Here is a 17,144-nt window from a genome sequence, read left to right as displayed (position 1 = left end):
AGACTAAGAAAGAGAGAGAATGAGATTTCCCTACTGATTTGGATTTTTGCCAGGAATGTCTCAGTTTGTATAGACATTTGCATGGAATGGAGCTTTGTTCCTAAGGGGAATTGTTACATTTCCCTTGGTAATATCTTTCCCACCAACGTAGAAAAGGCGTATGGAAGGGCGGAGTTGTAAAGCATACCAGGTTTACTAAGGGAACAACAAAATGCACTCAGGAATTGGAATGTACAGTTACAGAGTTCTGGGGTGATCAGGAGAATAAAAGCACATTCTTTGCCTTCGTGAACTAAAAACCTAAAATAAAGTCTCTAAGAAAAGACAAGAAAATGCTTAAGTACACGACAAAAGAGTAATTGTATATAATTGACCAAACTCAATCTTAAAAAAATAAATGTGTAAAACTGTTATAAAGGTGGATGGTAAAAGTTTGGGAAATGACAAAACAACTAGATTTAATAAAGTTAAAATTTCCAGAGGATGATAAAAAGGAAAATCTAAAGGAGGTGAACTTCAAGAAAAGCTTTGAAAGAAGTGAGGGGCATTATTTTCACAGAAAAGGAAGGCACACTTTTATTTCTTGTACAGGGGACTAGATACACTGTACTGGGGATGGATGAGCCACCTATCTGTAAAAACACCCCGAATGTCTAGGTGAAATAGAATGTATCTCTTTTTAAAAATACAGCATTGAGTTAGCAAGGAAGTAAGGCATTTACAGCAGCCTGCATCTGAGTGGAAGTAGCAACTCAGATGGAAATGGAACACTGAACTTGTCTTGTTTCTGTGAAGACATTTGTTGAAGCCAGAATATGAGCTTTAGTTTTTATGTCCTTGTCGATCAGAGAGGACAGGAGACAGTGCCCACATTAAAGGAGAGGAAACGTATGATCATCTAATTGGGGAGTAAGAATGCTTCCTCCCATATCAGTAAACAAAGGATGCTGTGGCCATCAAATCATTTCACTGCAGCTCAAACCATCGCTTTGCAGCCGCCCCACTGGTGCACCCTGAAGGGATGCACCTCAGGTTGGGAAGCACGGGATACTGGCCTTAGACAGCTCTGTGCATATCAAAGTGGTCGGCAGTTAGATAGAAATGCGCACCAGGAAAGGAGACAGGAAGGTGGGGGAGCCACCCAGAAAATAACAGTATGTCTACTCTCAGGATAAGGGGCTCCAAAAGCTTTTACTTTCTCTAAATGAAGGCCAGCAAAGACGCCAGCTAGGATCGAATGCAGTAGAGAGAAGGACCCGGCTTAACGTGACCCGGTGCTCATTACAATGTAATTAACATTGCAGCTTGAGCCCCCTCCCGTAGGTTTCTCTGTGCGCACCATGGGTAAGAACATGCATAAAAGACATGGGCGTGCCTGAGCACTAGGAACGTGAGCTGTCAGTCAGCCTGAGCACTCAAAGAACATGACTCATCAATCAATCAGTCAATCACAAAAAACGCCCCCAAGCCAGGATATAAAAACAGGAAAAACAAAGGAGCAGTGCCATTTTTCCTTTCTTGGACTGGCCCGCCCCCAGTTCTTGGGAAGGCACTATATTTTACTACATTTAACTTCACTAATAAAAGTGTTTATATCACGCTGTCTGTCTCCCGTTAGAAATTCATTTTTTCAGGTGACTAAGAACCGAGGTAACTTTTATTTCCCTCCTCCTGGTAACAAAAGGAATGATTTCAGTGAGCCCAGACTTTTGCATCGTCCCATATACAGAAAAGTGCTAAATTCCTTAACTTGAGATATCTCACTTTCTTTAATTAGCAGTAAACTTTTGAGGATCTGACATGAAAATATCTATGGCTGTATAAAATCTATAGTAATATACTTAATACGAGACACCAGGCACATTCTTTAAGATCAAGGAATTTAAAAGGGCATTCCCTATTGCCAACTCTATGGAACATTGCACTGGATACCCCAGTTAGTGAAGTAAGACAGCAAAACAGTATCAAAATTGGAAAGAAGAAATGAAACCATCATAATTGCTGATAATATGTGGGTCCACATAAAAACTTCAAAGCGTCCACAGATTATTACGATTAATAAGAGAGTTTAGTAAATTCGTTGGACTCAAAGTCAACATACAAAATTTAATTGCATATCTCTGCATAGCAATACATATTTAAGAATATAATTTTAAAAGATGCCATTTATATAGTATAAAAGTAAAGTACCTGGGGATAAATACATTATAAAATTTGAAAGATGTTTATGGAGAAAATTCTAAAACTGTATTGGGAGATTTTACAGTTACCTTACATAAAAAGAGAAATTGGAAGACTTGATATAATTAACATTTCAATGTTCCCCAAGTTGATTGATTGATTCTATGTATTTCCAGTAAAATCCTCAGATACTCTATTTGTATCTGTGCGGAGTCTGACAAGTTGCTTCTAAAATTTATATGACAGAGCAAAACATCAAGATAGCCATGATATACTGCAAGAAAGAAAGTCGGCAAAATTGCTTTATCAAAATTTATTTTAAAGCTGTAGTAATTAGTAATTAAAACTATAGTTTTGGTACAAAGATAGACAATGAACTGATGGAGCAGAGAACCCCAAACGGAGATAGCATATATAGATACTTGCTTGGGCTGTGATCGAGTTGGCACAGAAGATGAGCGAGGAGAAGATAGACAGCGCTGATGTGGTAACAACTGGTTACTCCAAGGACAAATGTGAAAACTGGGCGTCTACCTTAGATCCTAGAGAAAAATCAGTTACTTACTGGATTCGAAACCTAAATGTGAGGGGCAAAGATATAAAACTTTTAGGGAGAAATACACTAGAATATCGTTATGAGATCAAACTTTGGAAGGATAATCTTAAACCAGACATAAAAACCACTAGCCTTAAAATATAAGAATGATAAATTCTGCCACATTAAAATTAAGAATTTCTGCCCATCAAAAGTCACATAAAGACAATGGAAAGAAGAGTCCCAAACTGGATGAAGAAATCCTAGACAAATGATTTGTGTCTGGAATATATATTCATTCATTTAATAAGAAAAAGAGACAAATCACCAAATGGAAAACTGGGCTAAAACTAGTAAAGGCACTTTACAGAAGAGGAAGTATGAATGCTGAATTCAACACATGAGAAGATTCTCAACCTAGTAATGGCAAATGCAATGAAAAAACACTGTGACATATAATTGATACCCACTGCACTGACAACAATTTAAAAGTCTGACAAAGATCATGAGTTGGTGAGGTTTTGGAGTTAAAAACAAACGAACAAAAAGATCATCGCAGGTATAAGCAGAAATTAGTACAGCTATTTTGGAAAATAATTTGGAAGTTTATAATAAACTTAAAATGCTTAAATTCCCAAGTTTGCAAGCAGATTCATACCAAGTACTAATATTTAGAGATCTTATGTTATCCTCAAGAAAGGATGTGGGTTGAATTATTCTAGACACTTTCTTTGGAGAATGGCCAAAAAAATCCTAGTTAAATTCCTATTTTTTATTCAGAAGTACCTACAGGGGTACTTATGCACCAAGCTGGCGGACTTTGTTATCTGAGTATGAGAATCATATTTTTGTAGAGGGGGTTGGTAAAACCAGATAAGCACCATTAGAAAGAAGTCTCTTGAAAAGTTTCTGTTCTGGTTCACTGCACATCACACCTGTCCAAGCATAGGGACGAAGCAGAAGGGAACTAAAGCTTTACCCACGCCTAGCCCATGACTGGGGACCACAGCCCTCCATGTGGAGGGGGAGGAGCTATTTGCATTTTGTCATATGACATTATGAGCCTCTGTCAGGACCAACCAAGAGGCTTCTAGAACAGACCCTGTATCTATTTTGAGGTTGCAATATTATTGAAAAAAATAATGTACTCCAAAATTAGTCTTCTTATATTAAATCTCAGATTTAAATAATTGAAAAAATGTCCTGTTGGGTACTAACTCTGATCTTTTCACAGTAAATTACTTACAAATATATTAATGCTATAAAAAGTTAATTGATTTTCTTTTCTTCTTTATTTTTTTAAGCTAGATAGGTGAAGTCAATATACCATGACAGAAATAACTATAAAGTTACAGAACTGAAAAAAGTCAATGAGCTGAACGTATTCTGATCTGAGGTAAATGAGATGAGGCAAATGGAGACAGGTATGGTTCACAACAAAGCATCATCCTCAGAAGTGATATGTCAACACATGCAAATATATTTATTTGAACAATTCTTGTGAGGGTACTACTAGAGATGGTAGTAAAAGTATTACCTCTTGCTTTTGACTCTTGGGAAGATACCTCCAATTTTATACTCTAACAGTGGTGGCTCTCCCTTCTTGCACCTTCATTTTACTTTGTTCCATCATTCCACAGGCACCGACTTCTGAGTGTTTGTTCACATTCATTTCGAGTTCTAAAGGGCAGTCATAACTTCACTCAACTTCTTATGCCATTCAGCACCCATCGCAGTCACAGTGCTGTTTACCCAGGAAGTGCTCACTGAGTCCACTGGTTAAGTAAATTCATACACATCAGAAGTAACGCCCTTGCATGGGAATGCAGTGTGTCTAGCCAAACACACTTTGTCAGCCTATTTCCTAAAGTGGTATTTATCTGAACAATGTCTTGGAAGGTGTTAATAACTATGTCACCAAACAAATAAATTACAGTAAAACAAGTTTGGTAAAAATGCTATAACCTATGCCTTTCTCAGATATCTGCGATGCATACTAAAGGATAAGATTCTAGAAAAAAGAAACATTCGCATTCAGTTGTCTTTAACTCAAATGCTTATATATATATGAATATAGAGTATTTTTTGCACCACACACTTATTAACTAATATCCAGCAAGACAGAGTGCCCCTAGAACACTGGTTGATAAGATACTCTGAAATATTTAGGAAAATATTTCACATTTACTTCTTTGCCATGTATTCAGTTTGGAACATCCTCATTTGAGAAGATAAATTGATGTTTTAAATTACACATTATTTACACTGCTTACCTCTACCAATAGTAATCCCTGTGGGCATCTGTCATTTCTACAGAAATCTGACCTTGATATTGATTTGACGTCTGACTTACAGCATCATTAGGCATGGAAGGTTACCAATGTTACTATTTAGATGGAGAAAAAAATTAAGAGAAATATTTTTCTAAAGAAATTAGTTAAATGCAATATCTTTATTCTTGGGATTTTTTTTTTTTTGATTCTGTTTCCTTCCCCAGGTTTAAATAAATGTTTAAATAATTCAGCCATGGCATATAGACTTCTAGGAAAAGTCATTCAGAGTCTTTTATTGTTCACATTTAGAAGATTTAGGGATTCATTACTGTTCCATTGAATAAAAATTCAGGATATAAAGAAAATAGTCTGTTCTGTTTGACAAGTGAATGCATAAAACCATATATTACCTTAGTATAAGCCCAGTGCCATTAAAAAGTGTTTTTGCAGTTATTATTAGTTTAGACCCTCAGAACAATCCTGCGAAATGAGCACAGCAGGAATCATTCTTCCCAGGCCATGTGTATAGATGTCTGAGATACTGAGACATTGAATGGCTTTCATATTAGCGTCATTAGCTCAGTTCACTGCAATTGTCTTTGTTAGTGAGCATGGCCCGTGGTCCAGGCACTGAACTAGCAGGAGAGGGGATATCTTACCCCTGCCCTGGGGGGGAGGTGACTGTCGGAGAGTCAGCAGCAGCCTTGAACTGGAGCGGCACCAGGCTCGTGTTCTAGAACTTTCCCTACCCTCTCATTGCTCTTAACCAGACTTTGGATGTCACGTTTTCCATCCTACCTAACCCCGGTTTGGCTGTGGAAAGCAGCCTGTAGAGTAATATACTCTGAAGCCCCAGGAGTTTTGGCATCACGGGGGGAGGATGTATGATTAAAGGGATGCTCTAGGGAGATCCGTCTGGCAGCCGCAGGGGAAACACATTTGACTTTCAGCTCAGCCACTTGAGACCTCTCGGCTCGGTAGGCTCACAGCCCTGTGGTCTGCTGGAGCTGCCCAGAATTATTTTTACTCTAAGTAAAACAAAAAAAAAGCAAAGAAAAACACCAGGCTTGCAGATGCAAGTATGTGCTCTAAAATATGAACATTTGAAGCATTTGAAGCCTAAAGCTGAGAGTGGAACCAATTTTGCACAAAAGTAAATGGCTTTCTAATCTTGTTGTTTCTCCATTCCCAGAATCAAAGCTAGTTTTGACACTTGAAATATATCCTTAATAGTATGTTAAAATATTCACTGTTATGGGAATGAAACTGTAGTCTCATTTTACTGGGCAGTCACTGAATTGTGACCATTTTAATGAGCCTTTGGACCTAGTTTCATGAATTAGTTGTGACACAGCACTGTGGCACGCTGGCCTCTGGTTATTAGAATGCTAATGCAAAGATCACTGGTTGGCCAGATTCCCATTTGTTACCAGAAAATACTCTATGCTCCCAGGCTTAGTCTGTAAGGACAAATAAAAATGGAAACTTGAACTTATTACTAATTAACTGGTAAGTCTGATCATTGTACATGACTTATTTCAATTCAAACTGTTTTTCCCCCCAATAGAACCTGAAGAAAAAAATAGTAGGCATGTATACTTGGATGCTCATTTTTATTTACTGTCTGTTACATCCAACAGCTCTATTAAGAAGAAAATAGAAATGCTACCAATTATTCATTTTCAGTGATCAAATAATTATTGACCACACAGAATGTGCCAGGTCCTGTGCTGTCTTAGTTAAATAGCTATAAACGTTGTTTGTGCTTCTATAGAATCACAGAGAAATCAACCTGCAGCTAACTGTAGTAAATGCAATGAATGTCACAATAAAGATGTAGACTCTGTGCTTTGTGAACATGGTGCCCCATCTTCTATTGCTGAGAATGCCCTGAAGGGTCCATTCTTAGCAGATGAGATGGTTTTCTCCCAAGACACCAGTTATAACGTCAGCAGCTTCACAGACACACATCTATCAGCAAATTCTCCAAAAAGCTCAGCCTGTTTGTCTTTTTGTTTATTTTGCTCTCCCCATTGAAACTTCTATTGGCTAGTTGTCAAAATTCCTTTGATTTGCCTTGACGCACAAGCAGCCTTGAAACCTGATGAAACATTGTGGCTTTGGTGTATGTTTAATAAATGTCTAGTTTAATGTTATTTAGCAGAGAATACAAGCACGTTTTCAAATAGGTATCAAGCAAACACCAAATGGTAATAATTATCAACTTTGAATTTACTTAATACCTAAAACTTCCAACTTGGTTCATTTTTTCAACATTAATTTCATTATCTTGGATAAATTTTTTGAAGAATGTGTTTTTATATTCCATGATTGTCTCTACAAGTCTCCACAAAGGTGAAAAATGAAGGACAACATGTTTTATTAAGATAAAGTCTCCAGAAACCATATGAATAAAATATAAAATTTGGATAAATGTTCCAGTAGCATCGTGAATATGTTTAGAACCTTGATTAACAATTTTATAAATACACTTAATGATCAATTGACATCAATAGTGGAGACAATTGTTAGATAATCAGAATAAAAATACTTAGTGAAAAATAATCTTAGCTGTATGTTCATTATTAATGCGTAGACGTAACACTATTAATTTCTTTCCCAAGAGTTTACTTAGTTTCATATTTGGGAACACAATATTCTTTATGGAAAGTAAAATTCAACCAAGAGAATCTGGATTATCTATTTTTTTAAGAGCTCAGATTTCAATCAGTGAAGTAAAGTAGACTCTGAGATTTGAGTATTGCTTCTTTCTGTTCCCTTCCTTTTCTAATTTTTTCTCTTTTCATAAGTGTATATATGGACTTATTTTTTCAAGTCCTTTTTGTAGTGATTTTGTATTCAGTTTGGTTAAAGACACCAAAGCTACTGTGGTACGTATTTTATAATTTGTAAATACAATGAAATGCCAAGCTAATGTTAGGTAGTTAACTGCATTAGTAATGAACTCTGTAAAAAAATGTTCTTAGTAAATCATTCAGAATTGAAGGAAAGATCAGTAGTTTTTCAGCTAATGAAAAGCTGAAGATGTTAATCCCCACTACACTAGCCCTACAAGAAATGATAAATGGACTTCTTTGAGCTGAAAATAAATGGTATAATTAATAACAAGAAAACATACGAAAGTAAAAATCTCACTGGCAAAGGTAACGTTTAGTAGAGGTAATGGATCACTCACTGGTAAAGTATGAAGGTTAAAAGACAAAAATAGTAAAATTAACTGTAACTACTTAATTAGTTAATGGTGCATGTAAAATGAGACATCAAAATATAAAATGTGGTGGAGTAAAAGTGTAAAGTTTCAAAATATGCTTAAATTTAATTGCTATCAATTTAAAACAGACTATTATATACACAGGATATGTGAACCTCACAGTAACCATAAAGCAGAAACTCATAGTAAATACAAAAAAGAAAATGAGAAAGGCATCTAAACAGAACAGTAACCACAAGAGAAGAAAGAGAAGAAAGGAACAGAGAGGAACTACAAAAAACAGACATAAAACATAAAACATCAGTAATTATTTTAAATATAAATGGACTAAACTCTACAACTGAGAGATATAAAGTGGCTAAATGGATTAAAAAACAAAAACAAAAACAAAAACAAAAAAGCCAAGACCCATCTACATGCTGCCTACAAGAGACACTTCAGAAGTAAGGACATGCAGACTGAAAGTGAAGGGCTAGAGAAAGGTATTCCAATAAAATGGAAACAAAAAGGTTGTTCCATGACATGTCAACTAAAAAAAAATGTTGCAGTGAAATAGAGGTGCAAATATCTTTTTGAGTTAGTGTTTTTATTTCCTTTGGATAAATACCCAAAAGTGGAATTTCTGGATCATAAGATAGTTTCTAATTTCATTTTTTCCCTCAAAAGGATTTCTTGATGTCTAGGTTAGGTGCTTGTCTCAGGGGCTCAGAATTACAAATAATTGGTGGAATGTCTAGAATATGACTTTCAAGAAATATGTGACTATGGGCACTAGGGGAAAAATTTAATATCACAGATACCCGGTAGAGTTAACAATTTTGTTAAAAATATACTAGATTTTGGACAATGAAGAAGACTAAATAACTAATAAATTTCTGAATTATAAAATAAGGTGCACAATATCTATGCAATACTCAGTATTGTTTTCTCCATATTTTATAGGTAGTTAAACCTTAGACAAGACAGGCAAATAACTTGCATTAAGGCTACTCAGTTAGTATTCTGGTAGAACACACATTTAAACTAGATTCTTTCTGAATCCAGAGGTACCTTCCTCAAACTATACCCAATTATCTGCTCCTGCTTAAGTGTAGAAATGTTATGCTGTTGCTCTTGGCAACCACAAATACTTGAGACAAAGAATGGTAGGGATGTTTGTTTCCATTGTATATTTGTTGAATGACTAGTGCAGGCAGTTTGGTACTTGGGTTAGTGCTTATTAGTTTTGATGAATATTTTTCAGGGACAGGATCTTGAGTGTGTGCATTTAGGGAGGAGACAGATTCTAGGGGCAAATTCTATTATGTGATAGTGATTGATTACCATGGTAACTAAAAAAAAAAGTCCACAAATTTTTTCCAACATGTAACAGGCTGTAATGAGTACATAAAAACAAACAAACAAACAAACATATAATAGGCTGAATAATAGTCCTCTGAAAGCATGCAGCCCCTAGGTCCCAGAACCTGTGAATATGTCACATTGTACAGCAAAGTGGAATTAAAATGATTTTAAAATAGAGAGATTATCCCATATTATCTTGGTGGGCCCAATGCAATCACAATGTTCCTTAAATTGGGAAGGATTAGGAAGAAGGGAAGGTCAGAGGAATGCAGTGTGAGGAGGACATTGTTAGCTCTGGAGATGAAAGGAGGGGACCATGAGCAAAGGCATGTGGGAAGCCTTTAGGAGCTAGCAAAGACCCAAAACAGATTCTCCCCAAGAGTCTCCAGAATGGAACGCTGCCCAGCTGATGCCTTTACTTTTGCCCAGTGAGACTTGTGCCGAACTTCTGACCAACAGAACTCTAAGATCATAAATGTGTATTGTTTTAATCCACTAAATTCATGGTATAGGTATACCTTAGAGACATTGTGGATTCAGTTCCGGACTTCTGCAATAAAGCGCGTCACACAAATTTTTTGGTGTCCTAGTACATACAAAATTTATATTTACACTATACTGTAGTTGATTAAGTGTGCAGTAGCATTATGTCTAAAAAACAAAGCATATACCTTAATTAAAAATACTTTATTGCTAGAAAATGCCAACCATCACCTGAAACTTCAATGAGTCGTAATCTTTTTTCTTGGCTCGATACTGATGGCTGCTGACCGATCGGAGTGGTGATTGCTGACGTCTGGGGTGGCTGTGGCAATTTCTTAAAATAAGACAATGATGACATTTGCTTCATTGATTGACTCTTCTTGTGGTATGCGGTGCTGTTTGATACCATTTTAGCCATTGTAGAACTTCTTTCAAAAACTGGAGTTGATCCTCTCGAACCCTGCTGCTGCTTTATCAACTAAGTTTATGTGCTATTCTAAATCCTTTCGTGTCATTTCAACAGACTTCACAGCATCTTCACCAGCAGTAGATTCCATTTTGAAAAACCACTTTCTTTGCTCATCCATAAGAAGCAACTCCTCACCCATTAAAGCTTTATCAAGAGATCATGGCAATTCAGTCACCTCTTCAGGCTCTACTTCTCTCTTTTAAAAATAGATCTATTTATTTTATGTTTATTTTATCTTATTAAATTTGAAGGGGGAAGTAATTAGGCTTATTTATTTATTTACTTAATTTTTAATGGAGGTCCTGGGGATTGAACCCAGGGTCTCGTGCATGCTAAGCATGCGCTCTACCACTGAGCTGTCCCCTCCCCCCTCAGGCTCTATTTCTAATTCTAGTTTTCTTGCAGTTCCTACCGCAGGTGTAGTTACTTCCCCTACTGAAGTCCTGAACCCCTCCAAGTCATCCATGAAAGTTGGAATCAATTTCTTCCAAACTCCTGTTAATGTTGATATTTTGACCTCTTCCCATGAATCATGAATGTTCTTAATGGCATCTAGAACAATGAATCCTTTTCAGAAGGTTTTCAATTGACTTTGCCCGGGTCCATCAGAGGAATCACTATTTATGGCAGCTATCACCTTACAAAATGTATTTCTTAAATCATAAGACTTGAAAGTTGAAATTACTTCCTGATCCATGGGCTACAGAATGGATGTTGTGTTAGCAGACAAGAAAACTACATTAATCTCATACATCTTCATCAGAACTCTTGGGTGACCAGGTGCATGTCAGTGAGCAGTACTATTTTGAAAGGCATCTTTTATTCTGAGCAGAAAGTCTCAACAGTGGGCTTACAATATTTAGTAAATCATGTTGTAAAGAGCTGCTCTGTCGTCCAGGATTTGTTGTTCCATTTACAGAGCACAGGCAAGGTTGATTTAGCATAAGTCTTAGGAGCCCGGGGATTTTCAGAATGGTACATAAGCATTGGCTTCAACTTGAAGTCACCAGCTGCAGTAGTCCCTAAGAAGAGATTCAGCCTATCCTTTGAAGCCTTGAAGCCAGGTACTGACTTCTATTCTCTTTCTATGAAAGTCCTAAATGGGATCTTCTTCCAACATAAGACTGTTCCATCTACACTGCAAATCTGTTGTTAGTGTAGCCACCTTCACTAATTATCTGAGCTACATCTTCTGGGTAGTACATCAGTGCTTGCTACTTTACCTTTCAATTTGATGTTATGGAGATGGTATCTTTCCTTAAAACCTCATGGACCAGCCTCTGCTAGCTTCAGACTTTTCTTCTGCAGCTTCCTTACCTCTCCACCTTCATAGAATGAAATAGAGTTAGGGCCTTGCTCTGAATTAAGGCTTTGACTTAAGAGAACGTTGTGGCTGGTTTAATCTATCCAGACCCCTAAAACTTTCTCCATGTCAGCACTAGGGCTGTTTCATTTTCTTATCACTTGTGTATTCACTGGAGTAGCACTTTTAATTCCTTTCAAGAACTTTTCCTTTGCATTCACAACTTGGCCAACTAGTACAAGAGGCCTAGCTTTCAGTCTACCTTTTCCACATGCCTGCCTCACTAACTTTAATGATTTCTAGCTTTGATTTAAAGTGAGAGGCGTACAACTCTTCCTTTCACTTGAAAGCTTAGAGGCCACTGTAGGGTTATTAATTGGCCTAATTTCAATTTTGTTGTGTCTCAGAAAATAGGGACACCTGAGGAGAGGGAGAGAGCTGGAGAAAAACATGGGTTGGTAGAGCAGTCAGAACACACACAAAATTTATTAATTAAGTTTGTCACCCTATATGGGCACAGTTCCTGGTGCCCCAGAACAATTACTATACTAACATCAGAGATCACTGATCACGGATCACCACAACAAATATAATAAAAAAGTTTGGAATATTGTGGGAATATCCAAAATATAACACAGAGATATGAAGTGATCAAATGCCGTTGGAAAAATGGTGCTGATAGACTTGCTTAATGCAGGATTGCCACAGACCTTCAATTTGTAAAAAATGCCATATCTGCAAAGTGCAATAAAGGGAAGTTCAATAAAATGAGGTCTGCCTATAATTTGTTAGAGCAGCAATAGACAAGTGATGATAATGCCCTTTGCTTCAAAAAGTACAATGTAGTTCACCTCTGCATGAGTGCAGGCTGGACATACATCTAGTAAACAGAATGTCTGACTCACTTCTAATGAACACAATGTAGCAGAAGATGGGACATCACTTCTGAGATTAGGTTACAAAAAGACTGTGTCTCCCATCTTGGGTACACTCTCTGTTGGATTTCTTCCTCATTCTGAGGTAGCTGGCTGCCATGTCATCAGGCACCGTGTGGAGAGTTCACACAGTGAAGAACCAAGCCCTACCAGTAACCACATGGAAGACCTTGGAAGACTTTCTTCCCCGAGTCAAGCCTTTAGATGGTTGTAACCCCCACTGACACATTGATGGCCGCCTGGTGAGAGTCTAAACCAGAACCACCTCAGATTCTGGACCCACAGAAATGGTGAAATAATCAATGCTTGCTATTTTAGGCTACAAGGCTCTGGGGTAAGTTGCTACATGGTGATAGATATCTAATACAATGACTCTAAGGTTCTTCTTTACCTACCAAAATAAAACAAGCAGAAACAATGCTAATTAGGGGAGTATTCCTCCCTTTCTCCAGATGAACTCTGATGTGAATGTGCATATTTCACTGGAAAGTTAGGAGAAAAGCATACAATATTTTTTGCTTAACAATGTACATGTATAAAATCTGATGCTTTTATAAATATACTCTAACCAGCTTTTATTCAGACTATAAATGGAATTAAAACTTCAACGCTGAGAATAAAATTTCTCATAACACACAGTTTTGCTAAGAATACATTCATCCACTTTTACACACATTTTAATGGATCAGAGCTGTCAAAACTACTGTGAGATCAACTAAGGCAATTAACCTCTAATTTTTTCCCCTGTTCTTTCTTCACTTGTGTTTTGCTTTTCCCTTGAAGTCTATACTTAATGGAACAAAGTATGTCATAAACTGAGATTAATTAATGGGTTTTATACTTTGCTATACAGAAATATTCTCCAAGCTGTAATTTACAAAGTGTAACAACTTTCAGCCTAATATAATATATATATGATATATATAAAATATATCCATTAAATAAAGAAAATAGCCACTAACCTCATGCTACTTCTATGTTGAATTTACAATGGAAAATGATTATTGAAATAGAGTATTTTTCTTTCCTGGTATGAGTGGAACTTGTTTTGGCTGAGGAAATATATAACCACTTTTTACTTACCACATGAAAAGTAGCTAATACTCTTCAAATTTTTTTCCCTCCCCACCTTCTTTTTTAATTTTGCTAACATTCAGATCAAAAATTCAGTGCTCACAACTTCTTTTAAATGGAAGTATTACTTAACCAAATCCATTGCTCCTGCATTATTAAAATACAATCCCCCAAATTCAGTTTAAATATTGACTTGTGTATAAATCATTTCCATGTACAAATATAAAGGAAATAAACAAGTGGACAGTGGGGATTTTACTTCCATGAGGTTGAATAAATTTCACTAACTAACTGTGGCAGTAGCAAAAAATTTTCTTTTATGTAAATCAGTGTCCCTTATTATCTTCTCGGTGAAATCAGTACTAGTTTTAGCTTTCAAAACTAACTGCTAAGGAAATTTCTAGTGAAAAGAGATTATGTTCTTTTATTTTATAATATCCTCTCCTATTATAGTAATATTTGCTCTTAAATCTGGTCTGAGTTTACTTAACAGCCTATAGTTCAATATTCATTCTAAATTCTATTTATATCCAGCAACAATTAGGTTCATATTTCTACACAGAGGATATGGAATGCTACTTCTCAGAAGCACTTTTCCTACTTAATGTAAACTTTCCTTGTTAGTATATCAACATATATGTTATCACTGCTAAATTAAGAGGGGGACGAGATATATATATATACCACAGGAAATTTCAGATGAGAATGGTTGAGTGCACATTAACCATCCTTAAATCAAGTAAGAAATTGATAAAGAAGAAAAATAACTTTTGTACATTTTAGAAAGGGAACAGTAATCGTGATTTTATTCACAGTGTAATCAAAATGTGCTTCCATTATGTAAAGGGAAATGTGCTCATCTACAAATCAATGAGTGCCACTAATGAAAAAATAGAACAGCCTTTTAAAATGTATCTTTTATTATGTCTCTGCCCTGCATATAAAGCTTAGATAATAACTCATGACAAGAAAACATCATCAGCAATATGAATATTAAAATATGAATATAATTAATTAGGCACAACTGCATTCCTCCTCAGAGTGAGGCTCCGGGATCAGCAGGTGATGCTGTATAAATGATCGTGTTAATAGTGGAATTGTTGGGAAGATAGTCATACGTAACTAGTGGGTTCCTAAAATATGTACGTAATTAGAATGACATTAAGCCATCAATATTTATTCTTAGAAAGGTGACAATTCATTGCTGGCAAAGCAAACATTTTTCAGCTGTGGGTGTGGTTTGTGGCTAGGCTGTAACTGTCATTAGAATGTTTTAGCAGGTTTAAGCTCCTATCTATGGGAACACATAGGGAATCGCCACTGAAGGACTGTTATGTGTTGTCCACGTTGTCCGGATAGTTTTGTGTGCTTTTCCCCTAACCTTTTCCCTTCATTTTGAGGGCTGCCTATAAATAAATTTGTATTATCCTACTTCTTATTTACCTACATGATTTGCTTTACTCTGTGTCTTCTCTTCTTTACTGAGAAATTAGGGATCTGAAAACATGTCTGAAACATTACTTCAATATTTCAATGTTCCTATTTTTTTAGGGGGAGGAGATTGTGGATGCTACAGGGGCAATAAAATCCACGGTATACTGGTCCAGATAATACATGTCCTTTATTCTTTATAGGTATATTACTAATCTGAAAATTTCAAAAAATATAGGTTGCCTCTATTTTTTCATGGTAATAAATTATAACAACTTTTCTGTAAACCTTTTTGGAAACGCTCGGCTTAACCACAGCTCACATGATTTAAAACTCCAACTTCAATACTTTTAGCTTAATGGCATTGTCAAATGTCGAGAACCCTCAGTAAGAGGTTGATTTTTTTTAACAATATGCCATATTTTACCTTTTTTATGACAGCTGTTAAGTCACAAAACATTTGCAGTAAAGAATGATTCACCTAAGTGGATTACAGATTTAGTCACAATATTAAAGAACTTAGAATCTTCTGGATTTCTCTTGAGGCCACATAATTCTATTATTACCTTTGTATTAACATGCAAAATATGTGCAGTTCAATATTATAAAACAATGTAAGATTAGACAGATTATTTTCTGTTTCTTAAAGAGGATGATTTATACAGACACATCAGTCATACACATTTTAATTCAACCATGTTGAAAAATCTACTAATTCAGTAAAAACAACAGTTTGCCAGTTCTATCTGGAAAATATTTGAACGTTTCAGTTTGAATTTGCAAGGCTGAAATGAAGTCCAGTTTACTCCTGGTTACAATGTTTGTTAGACATATGGACGCAGGGATACAGGAAATACAGAAGTGGATGACTGACATTTGAAGTACCTGCCATACATCAGTGTCCCAGATGCCTTGAGAGGACTGTTGACAGCATGCCATTCATGTGTGTGGCTATGACAGACAAGACCAATAGGGGGTCAATAATGATGTTTAATGTCTCTACAAAAAGACTGTTACCTGGTTTGGGAGACTCAGCACCTGCCTGTAGGAGACAGGACTGCTTCTTTGGCCACACGAACACTTTACTCTGATCCATCCCCTCTCCAGGAGCTTTAGAGCATGCTTATGTCATTTCGCTATGTTCCAACAGCTCCTTCAAATGGTACATCTGCACTCTCCCTATGTTATCTTGGCAGTTGAACCTCAGTGGTCCATGGTGCCTGAGCATCAATGTATTCATGGTTAGTCATAGCATCAGGCTCAGGAGCAACACTGCCTGGGGTCAAATATTAGCTCACTAGACTATGAATTTTTGCCCGATTGGTTTAAAATTCCGTTTAGCTATCATTTCTTAGGGCAATTTTTCCTGACTCCTGGGTAAAGTCCGTTTGTCTCTGCTGTTTGGGTTTACCTCTTTCATAGTATGCAGAACGTGACACTTACTGAGAACTGCCACTAAGAGACAGTGCCTAATGGTTTCTCAGCACTTAGTAGGTGCTCAAAAATCATTTGTGAAATCAGTTAATACAGGATTCAAAAGAAGGAAAATAGCGAAAATGAATATATATATGTATATGCATGACTGGGACACCGTGCTGTACACCAGAAATTGACACACTGTAACTGACTACACTTCAATAATAAGAAAAAAGGATAAAAGATTCAAAATTGTGTGTAACACAAAGTGATATGATGGCAAGTCTGTAGGAAAGTGTTAGAAGAAAATACAGCAGAGAGTAAGATCAGTTAAAACACTGTTAAAATGATGTGGATGAAAAATGAAAAGGCTAGAAACCATGGTAGTGGTTGGGATAAAAAACACTGCAAAAAGGTAATAATACTTATTTCCTTACAACTCCTTTCATCTGTGGAAGAGTTCTCATA

General features: G+C 36.4%; 1 protein-coding gene across 3 annotated transcripts in view; it reads right to left on the bottom strand.

The window, feature by feature from the left end:
- The window catches only part of RALYL (RALY RNA binding protein like), a 584,866-nt gene that overhangs the window by 106,867 nt on the left and 460,855 nt on the right, over window positions 1–17,144 (bottom strand). The gene's annotated exons all lie outside the window — the stretch shown is intronic.

Source organism: Camelus bactrianus, chromosome 29 (genome assembly GCF_048773025.1).
Source record: "Camelus bactrianus isolate YW-2024 breed Bactrian camel chromosome 29, ASM4877302v1, whole genome shotgun sequence".
NCBI classification, from domain to species: domain Eukaryota; kingdom Metazoa; phylum Chordata; class Mammalia; order Artiodactyla; family Camelidae; genus Camelus; species Camelus bactrianus.
The sequence above is the reverse complement of the archived record's forward strand: the minus strand, read 5'-3'. Positions and strand labels throughout refer to the sequence as shown.